The sequence below is a fragment of the Mastomys coucha genome, unplaced genomic scaffold (assembly GCF_008632895.1).
Source record: "Mastomys coucha isolate ucsf_1 unplaced genomic scaffold, UCSF_Mcou_1 pScaffold5, whole genome shotgun sequence".
In the NCBI taxonomy this organism is placed as follows: Eukaryota; Metazoa; Chordata; class Mammalia; order Rodentia; family Muridae; genus Mastomys; species Mastomys coucha.
In genome coordinates, this window is record NW_022196911.1 from 29308660 (window position 1) to 29319802 (window position 11143).

Genomic DNA, 11143 nt, shown 5'->3' on the forward strand with positions numbered 1-11143 from the left:
GAGGGGAAACTGGGAATGGAGAAATTTACATGTAAATAAAGAAAATATCTAAAAGAAAAAAAAAGAGGCACATTTTCTTAAGAGAAGGTTAATTCACTCCCTCACTCATTCAACAACTGTTTGTGACATATCTGCCCACCCTCAACCAAATAGTTACTCTCAAAAGAGTCCATTTATTCTTAATATTACCCTAAAGGGTAGGTATTATCCACAAATAAACACCACATACACCACACACCCACAACAGAGCAAACCTCATGAGGGACACATTCATAAAGTCTGAAGAACACATGGAGAAGAACACCAAGAAGAAGAGGGAAGAGAGGCAAAGGAAGCCCCCTCCTGCCTCTTGGGAACTTGCACAATGGCAGCCGTCTATATGGGGAGGGGGAATTGTAGGCAGGCAGGCATGGTATCCCCAGGGGCTGCTCAAGGAGCACACACCATCAGTCACCCTGGCTGCAGGACTCACTTGTGCTGTAGACTGCTAGGAAGTGCTGGCTACCACGAGAGACTCATCCTACCTGGTCCTACCTGAGCTTCAGTGCTCCGTGTCCCTCTGCTCTGCAGCAGAGCTCTCTCGTTTGTGCCCCATTCTAGCACTGACTCCTCTCTCAGCTGTCCTACTGTGAACTAAACTTTTGTGTGTCCCAAATTTGTTACATTAAAACTGTAACCTCCTAGCCTGGCTGCATCTGTAGACTGAGTCTCAAGGTCAAGGGTAGCACTCTGGTTTTATAGACGCCGTTTCTCTCTTAAAGAAAAATAAATAAATAAACAGATCCATTTAATGAGCCCTACATGCACAAAGATGGGTGTGCATACTGGGATTCTGTAGCCATTTGTGATTAATGACTTCACCTCTTGGTTGTAGACTTCCTCACTCTGGGACTGCAAGAGACAGGTCTCTATTGGCTGAGCCACCTTGACTATAGGGAATAGTGCTCAGTCTATAGCCTCAGAATGCACAAGAACCAAGGCATGAGGTTCTACATAGTACTCTTTAAAACATTCCTCTGAGGATGTTCAGGGGGAGGGGTGGAGTGGTCAGAGCTCTAATGGGATCCTGGGAAAGTATGTCAGTGCTTATCTGAGCTTAGTGAACATAGAGTCTATTCTTACCCCCTCCTCTGGCCACTCTCCTGCTCTCTCCCTTTTCTTTCCTCCCTAACTTTATCCTTTTCTTGTCCACCTCACCTTTCACCTTTTACCTTTCTTAGTCCCCTCCTCTTTTCCTTCCTATTTATCCTCCCTTCAACCTCACATCTCCCCATCCACCAGGTCAATGGCATTTCCTCCCACCACAAACTGAAGTAACAATGCTTGGAGTTTGGAAGCTGATAGAATTGAGTTCAGATCCATCCTACCCCCTTGCTGTGTGGCACTGGGTATGATGAGTAATTTCTCTGACCCCCACTTTCATCCTGTGCATTATATGGACATTTCCCTCACCCTGCTGCTGTGAGGTTGGTGAGACACTTCTTGCAAATCCCTCAATATGCATGCAATGCATCGATAAGCCTGTGATCAAGGGTGGCCACCTGCTGTGCCTGCTGCTGTGGACCAGGCATGGCTCTGCATTAGTGGATACAGAACCCAGTAAGCCCCAGCCTTCCCTGTGGCTTCCATCTTTGCTCTTCATCTGTAGGCTAGGAAATCTATTCTCAGGGTCCCCATCTGGTATTAAAAGACTGAGATTAGTGAAAGCAGAGAATGCGGTTGGCACCTGATCATGTGCAGTTCAGCGCTACGCTCACTCGCTGCTTCTTGTGCCATTTCCCAAATGTTCCACATGCATTAAGTTGGCCTCCTCAAATAGACAGGAAGCTTTAGAAAGCAAAGGCAGGGGTTCCTGCTTTGCATACATACCCACTCCACCTCACACCATCCCCCACCCATGAAGGAGCTCCAGAGCCTCCTCAGGGCCACAGGTAGTCAACCTGATACCAGTTAAATGTAGAGGTAACTTCCTTACTTAGCTCCTGAAGGAGGTCAAATCCCTTCTTGTAAATGTGCCTCTGTGTCTACTTCCTCATCTGATGCATATACATAGCCACATCATGGGTTGACATGAGGAATGGGCAAGACCAAAAAGAAAAAGGACATCGGCACCCTTGTCAAAGCACATGGCCAGTGTATTGTCATTTACTTGGGGCTCAGTTAGCAATTCAGTCATTGGTTCTACACATGTTCACTAAGCATCATCAGGCTATATATACCTTGATCATGCAAGTCCACAATGAATAAGAAAAAGCCAGGATTCCTGAGCTCAGGGAGCGGCTAGTATGTGGCTGCAGATTGTCCATCCATCAGCCCAGCTCCTTACAGCTCCTCTCATTTCATGCTGAAAGGAAAGAAGGATGCTGGAGAGTTTGGGGCATCAGGTACTTGGAGGATCCTCACTGCACACATCTGTGTAGACGGATACTACAAGCACAGGGAAGCTTTGCAGGGCAGGGATGTGAATACAACTTTCAAATCAGGTTGTGAGTTCTAGACTGGTTATGTGACCTTGGGTAAAGTATCTGATTGTTGAGAAAACCTCCCCCTGCCCCATCCCCCCTTCCTCAGGCATGCTGAGCACATCAATGACAGGAACAGGGTGAAGCTGAAAGTGACTGTAATTATCAAAGTACCTGGTGGGGGTCTCCAGAGTTGGATGGCTGTTCTGACTTAGAAAACTTCACTCTGTGCCTCAGTTTCCCCTGCTAGTCCCTTTTGCTTACATTTCTTCTGTCTCTCCGGGAAAGAGAAGAGAACTCTGAACAGGACTTGGGCTCAAGAGGAGCATCCTCTCAGGCTGTGTCCCTGTGCAGCAAGCATGGCTTCATCTGTCGAAGCTGATCATGTTCTCTTGGGAGCAGAACTAATTCGAGCTTCAGGGGAAGGGAGGAGGGGGGATGGGGATACCCAAACACACAGACTCATGTGCCTGGAGTGGCTGCACTGCCCCAAGGGATCCCCTGCCCTTCATACACTAGCTCTGGTGCAGGCATTGCCAGGGCCAGATGAGTTCAGACAGAGTGCAGCCACCCACGCAGCTGAGATGCTGCCAGAAGAGTGCTAAGTCGCCCAGATCCTGCGGAGGAGGGGGATTCCTGGAGCCCAGAGGCTTGGTGCCCACACAACACTAGGAACAGGGTAGACACTTCATGCACCTAGATTGAGTGGCTCTCCAAGTGTGGGCATGGGAAGATGGGTGGATTCAGATCTGTTCAAACAGTCGAGTATCAGGAGACACTGTCCACTTTTCCTCCTAGAGCAACTGCGTGCGCATGAGCATGCACTTAGACTATGCAAAATCCATGGCTCTCCCACAAAGCACATTTGTGGACATCCAGTTAAGAAACCCCACCTGTGGAGGAAGGAAGAAGGAAGGGGCATGACCTGTTTGTCTCTGAGCTGTGTGACTTCAGCTTTGTAAGACCCGGTATGCACATCTATAAGATAGGCATGGTAGCATCTAGGGTTAATTGATAGAAGCCATGTAAGGGCTTCTGTGAGTGGTTTGGAGGGCTATGAGGCTCAAGGTCATTGTCGAGGCCCAAGGTCATTGCCGCATTGATGCTACCCTTCATGCCATCACACCGAGTGAAGGTGCTGAGTGAGCTCCTTTTGCTTGTCACAGCAGAGCCTGCCTTGGGGATGACAGGTCTGGGCTTACTTTGCTGCTCACAGTCTCAGGGGAAGAAAATCTGACAAAGAACTGTCACATGCCAGCCATCAGAATCCCCTCTCCGTGTGTGCAATCCAGGATACATGGCTTGACTCTGGCCACTGGCCAGCTCCATTCAAAATCCTAGGGTAAATAAAAAGTTGAGACCACCAAAGTCAGAGGTCCAGGTCAGCTTAGGAAGGTGAAGAGCACAGGAGAGAGACCACACACGAAGGATGAGAGTCAGAGGATGTGGAGAGTCGGGATGAGGTTCTGAGCAGGGATGGGGCAAAGGAGAGGGAGGCTGTGGGTTACCATCCCTCATCTCCCTGTGGTATTGAGCTTTGTGGCAGACATGCATGGAGAAATTCACTCAGAACCTTGTGTTTGTTAAGTATGTACCGGATATGGCTCCCTCTCACCTCCTTGGGCAAGTGCGTTCATTCCTCGGCATCACTCTTCTCTGGTTATGTAATCGTTACGTTAACGAGGGCAGTCATCCTCCTTGGTGTTCCTAACATGTTCCAGTCACATGGTGAGCCTCACTTAATCATTTCAATAGCCTCATGTGGCCAGCACTTTCATTAGCTCTCATTTGGTATATGAGGCACCTACTGCACGGAGAGGGTGCTAGCCTGTCTAATGTCATATAGAACATGAGTGGCAGAGCCAGCCTGCAGTTCAGTACCTCTGCTTCTGGAGATCCTGATTTCCCCTTCTACCACCCTGGCAGCTGACTTCTCTGGGGAGACAGAGCACGCCAAGGGCTAGCAGATATCCTACATTTCCTTGGAGCTGAAGGACAGAAGCCAAGTGAGGGTGCAGGGTCCTGGAGCCTCTGAATGACAAGTCTAACTCTCAGGGCACCCCCAGTGCTTTGGGGCTGCAGCCACAGCCTGCGAGGGCATGTGCAGGATCTGTTTTTCTTCCACACACTCTACAATCGAAGACCCAGGGGGGAGAGATCAGGAGGAGGGAAAGGCAGCCAGAGGACCTGATGATTAGGAATAACGCCAGCTATAAGTGGATGGATGCACCCAGCACCACACCGCAGCACTGAACCTGCCAGTATGATCCAGCTCACAGTGCACACAGCTGTCTGGGAGTAAGGCAGCCTGGGGCAGAGTGAGGGATAGAAGGACTCCTGTCACTATTGTGCTGAGGGCTGACTCTGGGACAAGGTCTGCTGAAACATGGGAGTATAAAGCTGGGGGGATCTTCACGGAATTTGTTATTTCCTGTGAGCACATACCCAGCTCTACAGTGGAGACCTGTGGACTCTCCTGCTTGGGCTATATGATATAGAAATAGTGGGTTATTTCCTGGGTTTTGGTTCATGGAGGTCCATGCAATAAAAAGCCTAGAACGGTCTACTATTATCAGTAAGAGAGTAGCTGAGGGAGACTTCATCCTTGATAATTGCAGGGGGAGCCTGGGAGTTGGTATCTGCTTAGCACTTTGGAAGCACAGCCTCCAGTAGGGTGTGGACGCTGAGAGAACTCCAAAGACTGGATACGGCTAGAGAGATGGGAAGGGCTCCTTTCTATGTAGGAATGTTATATGGCTGCAGGCCTCATGCCTACACTAAGCTAGTTAGTCCTGATTTGGGTAAATCTAGGAGAACAATTATGTCCCCAAGCCAGAGAGTAGCTGCCTCAGAAGTCACAGGGAGCTAGCAAATGTCTGGTCTAGGCTGAGAGGCCCCAGCTGTGACCCAATGGCACAGTGATCAGACTGGCCATAAGAAGGGGCTCTCTGGGGCTGCATACCTGAGGTGAAGCCTACCTCTACTGTAGTGTTCCGTAAGCCTACTCCAAATGTTCAGATGATGTTGGGCGCTGAGTATCTTGAACTATTTCTCTTATCGCTGAGAGAAATGGGAACTTGGAACAGAAATTAAAGTTCAGCCACTTGTGAAATAGGCAGAGCCACATTGCTGGCACTTCACAGTAAGCTGTGGATATGGAGATTCCAGCAGCATCCCTGTGACAGGTGATGTTCTCTTCTCCATTTCATAGACTGGTAAACCAAGGCACAGACTGATGATGGCCTTTGCCCCATCCATAAACTTGACATGATCTATAGCATCAGGCTCTGAGCTCAGCTCTGTCTGCTTTCATGGCCCAAACTCTTCTCCTCTCAGATGAGAAGCCAGAGAGGAACAAGAAGCCAGAGAGAAAGAGGGCGGTAACTGTGGCATCATGAAGCAGGGTGACCGAAGATACGTACTCCTGTACTCCAGAATAGTTTCCCTGCTTCATAGAAGAGCAGCTAGGGAAAGCCTTTATCTTGGATTACAACACAGAACCCCTGCACATGGCTCAGCACATCCAAGGGCAGGAGGAGTGGGAAGGAGGAGTGACAATCCTGGAACCATTGCTACCTACCTTCCTGAGAAGACCACTCTTTGCCCCAGGAGCTGAGGTAGAGGGTAAAAGGCATGGAGGTTCAAGCTGTTTCTCTCCTCTGTGTATTCTATGTAACGTTTCCCTTCTTTGTTCCCACAGAACAGCCTTGGCATTGCTTGCTCATTGGGCTCTCATTCTGGTTTCTGTTGTCCTGTCTTGCACTGAGCTGACCCACATCTGAATGTGTTGAGTTCATTCTGATGCTAGGGTTACTAATTGATAGTCCTGAGCTCATTTCTGGCCTGGAATCTTTATGGTGCATTAGTATTCAAGCTCACAGCATGGGGCTGATCCAGATGGGGGATGCTAGGCAGTTAGACCTCACATTGAGGCTGATGGGCAATGTAGAAGAGAAACAGTTTGTGAAGAGCCAATGATATCAAGTGAGAGAATACTAAGGAAGGCAAAAGACCTAAGGTCAGACCCCTACAAGAAGTGTCCCATGTCCCAGTGTCTGTAGGATCTGCCAACTGGGATGTATGGCCTCCTAGCTACTCTTCCTCCAGCAATCTAGTCAGCTTGGGGTCCTGCTTGGCCTCATGTGTCCTGGGATGACACCAAAAATGCAGAGAGAGGTAAGTTGTCATGAGTCTTGTCCTCAGGAAGCTCACAGTCTTAAGGAGACCACTTGAAGACAGAGATAGATAAGAGCCACATCAGCTTAGAGAAGAGACATAAAATCTAATTTGGGAAAGAAAATATGAGAGGGCAAATGGACTAGACAGGGCTCTTTCAAAAAGATGTTTGAGTTGAGCCTTGAGAGGCAGTAAGAATTTGCCAACTAAAGGGTCTTGTCAACAGATGATTCCATGCATGGACCTCCCTTTCCCCAGCACCAAAGGAGTCCGCCTATTTCAAGCTCTTAGAAAGAGCCTGCTGGGCAGGCAATAGTGCATCATGAATCCCATTATGGATTTTCCAAACCTACAGCCAGAGAAAGCAGATGCAAACATCATGAGTGGCTTCACAAAGCCTGTGATTCATGATTGAAATGGGGGGCCGAGTCAGCCAGAAACAACTGGATCGTCCTAAATCTCGGGCACGGCACCTTCCTAGCTTCTGTAGACAGCCTGTGTTAGGCAGATTTGTGTTACAACCATACCTGAGAAAATCAGTGTATGAAGACAAAAGGTTTACTGTGCTCTGGTTCTGTGGTAGCACACTGTCTTTTCCCTTTTACTGTTGTTGTAAAATAGCACAGCAAAAGCAACGTAAGGGTGGAGGGCTTTTCTTGGCCTCTCATACCAGCCCGTCATGTTAGTAGGAGCGTGAGGCAGCTGCTCACGTTGCACTTGCTATCAGGAGGCAGAAGTATGAATGCTATCAATCTTTAGTTCATTTTTATTCAGTTCAGAGCCCAGCCGGTGAAATGTTGCTTCCTACATTTAGGATTGGTCATCCCACCTCAGTTTACCTAAGCAGGAAAATCCCTCACAAGCATGCCCATATTTTATTTCCTAGTTGATTCATAGATCCTGTCAAGCTGATATCAATATAAGATACCGTAAGTCTAGCCCTTGTCAACTTGATCCCCAAACATGTCATTTTAAAATCATAATGCTTCATGCTTTGTCTCCATACATTCATGCCCATCTCATAATGCAAAATGAATTCTAGACCAACTTCAAAACCACCTATAGTATTTAACAGTTAATACTGCTTCAAAGTATAAATGTAGAGTCTCTTCTGAGATGCAATTATTCTCTTAACTCTTCACCCCTGAACAATAAAAAATAAAAATAAAAAACAAGTTACAAAGTTCAACTATCCAATGCCACAGAGTAAACATTCTCATTCCAAAATTGAATATAGCAAGGGATGGTTAGACTAAACCAACACCAACACTCATCTGGTAAAAACACCATGTGGGTGATGCTGCCAAGTTCTGCCAACTTCCCAGGAGTGTGAAGAACAGGGATTGATTGGTACAGAGGGGAAGGTGATGGGGCCTGGTCCCAGTGCAGCACAGCTTAGTAGCTTTGAGCTCTGATCGCAGGAAAATACTTCCCTAGACATTTGCTTTTAAGGAGCAGAGGACCCCTTCAGCTGAATTCTCTGTTCAAATTCTCTCCTTTCAAATAAGTTTACATTTTTAAAAGTTAGATCCTTTCATGGTTGAGACCTTACACCCCCAACCCCACACCACACCTACTATCTCACATCAGGGCAGAATGTTACTCTTTAACAGTTACAGCCTCCTTTGCAGCTCTCATGGCTGGAAATTTTAACTTGTACAATCTTATCCTCAACAAACTGCACATTTTTAATGTGCCAAACTCTATGCTCTTTTCACTATAGACTTGAATAAGTGCAGTAAACAGAAGCCATATCACAGTCTGAATATTTCCCTGCCCTGAAGTTTCCTTCATCAAACAAATTAACTAGTTCATTATATTTAGCTTCAACCTCATGCAAGCTCTCAGAACACGGACAGAATGAAGCCAATGCATGCGTTTCCTAAAACATCACACAAATGCTCCTTAACCCTCTTCCTAATGCAGCCCTTGCTCCCATCTCAAACCTCGTGATCCATGCCTCTATTTTCCACGTTTCTTTCAGTGTTTCCGTATGCCAAGCCCCGAGAGAATGGCTCATTAAACGCTTCCAACATGCTGCTCTAAAGTACCAAACACTTCCACATTTCAACCACAAAATACTTCCCAAGCACTACACAGTCAGGTTTATCACAGCAATGGTCCCACTCCCCCATATTGTTTTCTGTACTGGTTACTTTTCTTACTGATATGATAAAATGGCTAGCTCAAAGCAACGATATACATACATACATGTGTGTGTGTGTGTGTGTGTGTGTGTGTGTGTGTGTGTGTGTGTGTAGAGAGAGAGAGAGGGCTTTCCTCTTTGGAAAACAAGGTCTGTCTATTGTGGAGCTAGTGCACCCAATGCTGAAAGCGACTGGGTCTGTTACATGTTTTACAGATACTCTCGAATCAGCAGGAAGAGAAACAGACCTGGGACTGTACTTGAGGATCTCAGAAGATTCTGGCCTGATTTAGGGCATAGAGACACATTCACTTCCGTGACTTTGCCTCTAGAGGTGGACCAAATTTACTCTTCACTTTCCATGAGGCACAATGCCATGAAAGAAACAGAAAGAGCTTCTGTTCCAAACTGTCCCTCCTTTCCCTGATTGATTTGTTATTAGTGAGAAAGTTGGCACTAATATGGAATTTAGGCTAGAGCATGAATAACCTAATTGTGAGCCAGATTGCCCAAGAGTGGTGGTTAGCAAAACTGCTTTGCTAGGGGAGTGTTTTCCTAGGGTAAGAGAGAAAAAGGATACTTCAAGGTGAAAGACACAGATCATGACAGAATCCAAGGGGCATTATTGATGAGGAAGGTTTCCACACATAACCAGCAGCATACATCCTGGTTGAAGATTTGTACCAGGCAACTTTCTCTTGACCTCTGTGGGAATGTCATATTCCATTATGTAATGTATTTACTCATTCATTCACTATTGATTGTTATCCACAAGACACACACCTACATACCTGCTTGTTCCTGTTTGTGTTGCAGGCATCAACACATACCCATGACCAGCCCTGACATTTTTTTTCTGGTTCTGGGAGCTCAGGAGTCTGAATTGTGAAGAGGACAAGACTTTCTTTCAAGTATAGTATTTGGCGTGCATGAACTTGGCAGTGAATTGGGGGAGCAGAGATCCAGCCAGTGTGAAGAAGTGAGCTTGGTGCAGATAGTACCCAGAACTGTAATGGCCAGGACCACGATGTTCAGAGGAGACAGAGAGGCCAGAAGGCTTAGAGTCTGATGTCCTCAGGGCAGAGTTGGGATCTCATTCTTGGGAGCACTGGGAAGCCTCAGGAATTTTCCAAATAGCCTTTTTATTTAGAAAGGATCAGACCCAAAGGCAATGCTGGTGACTGGTGGCATCTTGCATACTGTGGTTAAATACTCACATCAAGATCTGCCATTGGCATCAACCACATGCCTGGCTCAGCTCTCACAATGTTGCTGGTTCCCCTTGGCTGTTCATATAGTTCTGAACTGTCTCCTTGTGGATTTGTGTAACCAACATCAGTTAAGATGTGTGTATGCCTTTGTGTGCCTCCTGGATAGAGTCTTCCCTTGCCCTCCACAAAAGGAGAATGCTCAGAAAAGAAGTGACTGAGAGTATCCTCTGGATCAAGGCCATGGCCTGACTTTGGATGTCCTACAAGGCCTTTGGACAAGTACTTTCTGCATAGTGGAACTCAGTTTAGAAGTCTTCTAAACCGAGTCTTGCAGTTGAAGATCATAAACAGAGAAGCTCATCAACTCAACCACAGCCTTGGAGTACTACTTACTCATTGCTTCCCAGAGGTATCTATTTAGAGGTGTCTAACAACTGCCAAATGTCCTGTCCCCAGAGTAGAAGGGCCTGTCACCTGCCTCAAACAGTTATGGTAAGGAATCGATCAGTAGATGCTTGGGAAACGCCAAGTGTAAAGAAAAAAGTTCCACCCCGAACATACTGACATTGTCCCAAAGGTGGTTGAGGAAAACTTGTTTTCCCACACGCTCTATACCAGAGGGGTGGGGAGAGGTGAACTCCTTAGCAATGGGCCAAAGGCTCTCAAAGCCTGAGACTCTTCCACTGCGTGACGCCTGGCCCACGCTCCTGGAATGCTGTCTACATCTCAGAAACATGACTGTGACACAGGAGGAATGGAGACCCCCAACTTCCCATGGTTCTGATGAGTCCCTGAGGCTAGAGACTAGGACTGGCTCTGGGCTCCAGCTCCCAAGCAGTCCTGAAGGTACCTTCCTCCATGTTTGAGCCCATCTACCTCCCAAATGATTCACAAGAGAGGCATGCTTCAGAAGCGAGCACAACTCTGGATTTAAAATCCCTGCCCCAGATAATGGATTGTTTTGAGCAGAGGCCTGCTCTGAATTACCCTGGGGTGGAATATTAGATAGGATTGAAAAGCTGGGCAGGACAAGATGGAGAACCGAAGAGGATCTAGCAGCTTGCTGCCTTTGTCCTTACAGCAGCCGTTAGCCCAGGATGGCGACCCCTACCATGCCCTGGCTAGATTCTGGCAGCCACCAGCCAGCC

General features: G+C 47.2%; 1 protein-coding gene across 1 annotated transcript in view; it reads right to left on the reverse strand.

Moving 5' to 3' along the window:
- The window catches only part of Kcnip1 (potassium voltage-gated channel interacting protein 1), a 389100-nt gene that overhangs the window by 228151 nt on the left and 149806 nt on the right, over nucleotides 1–11143 (reverse strand). The gene's annotated exons all lie outside the window — the stretch shown is intronic.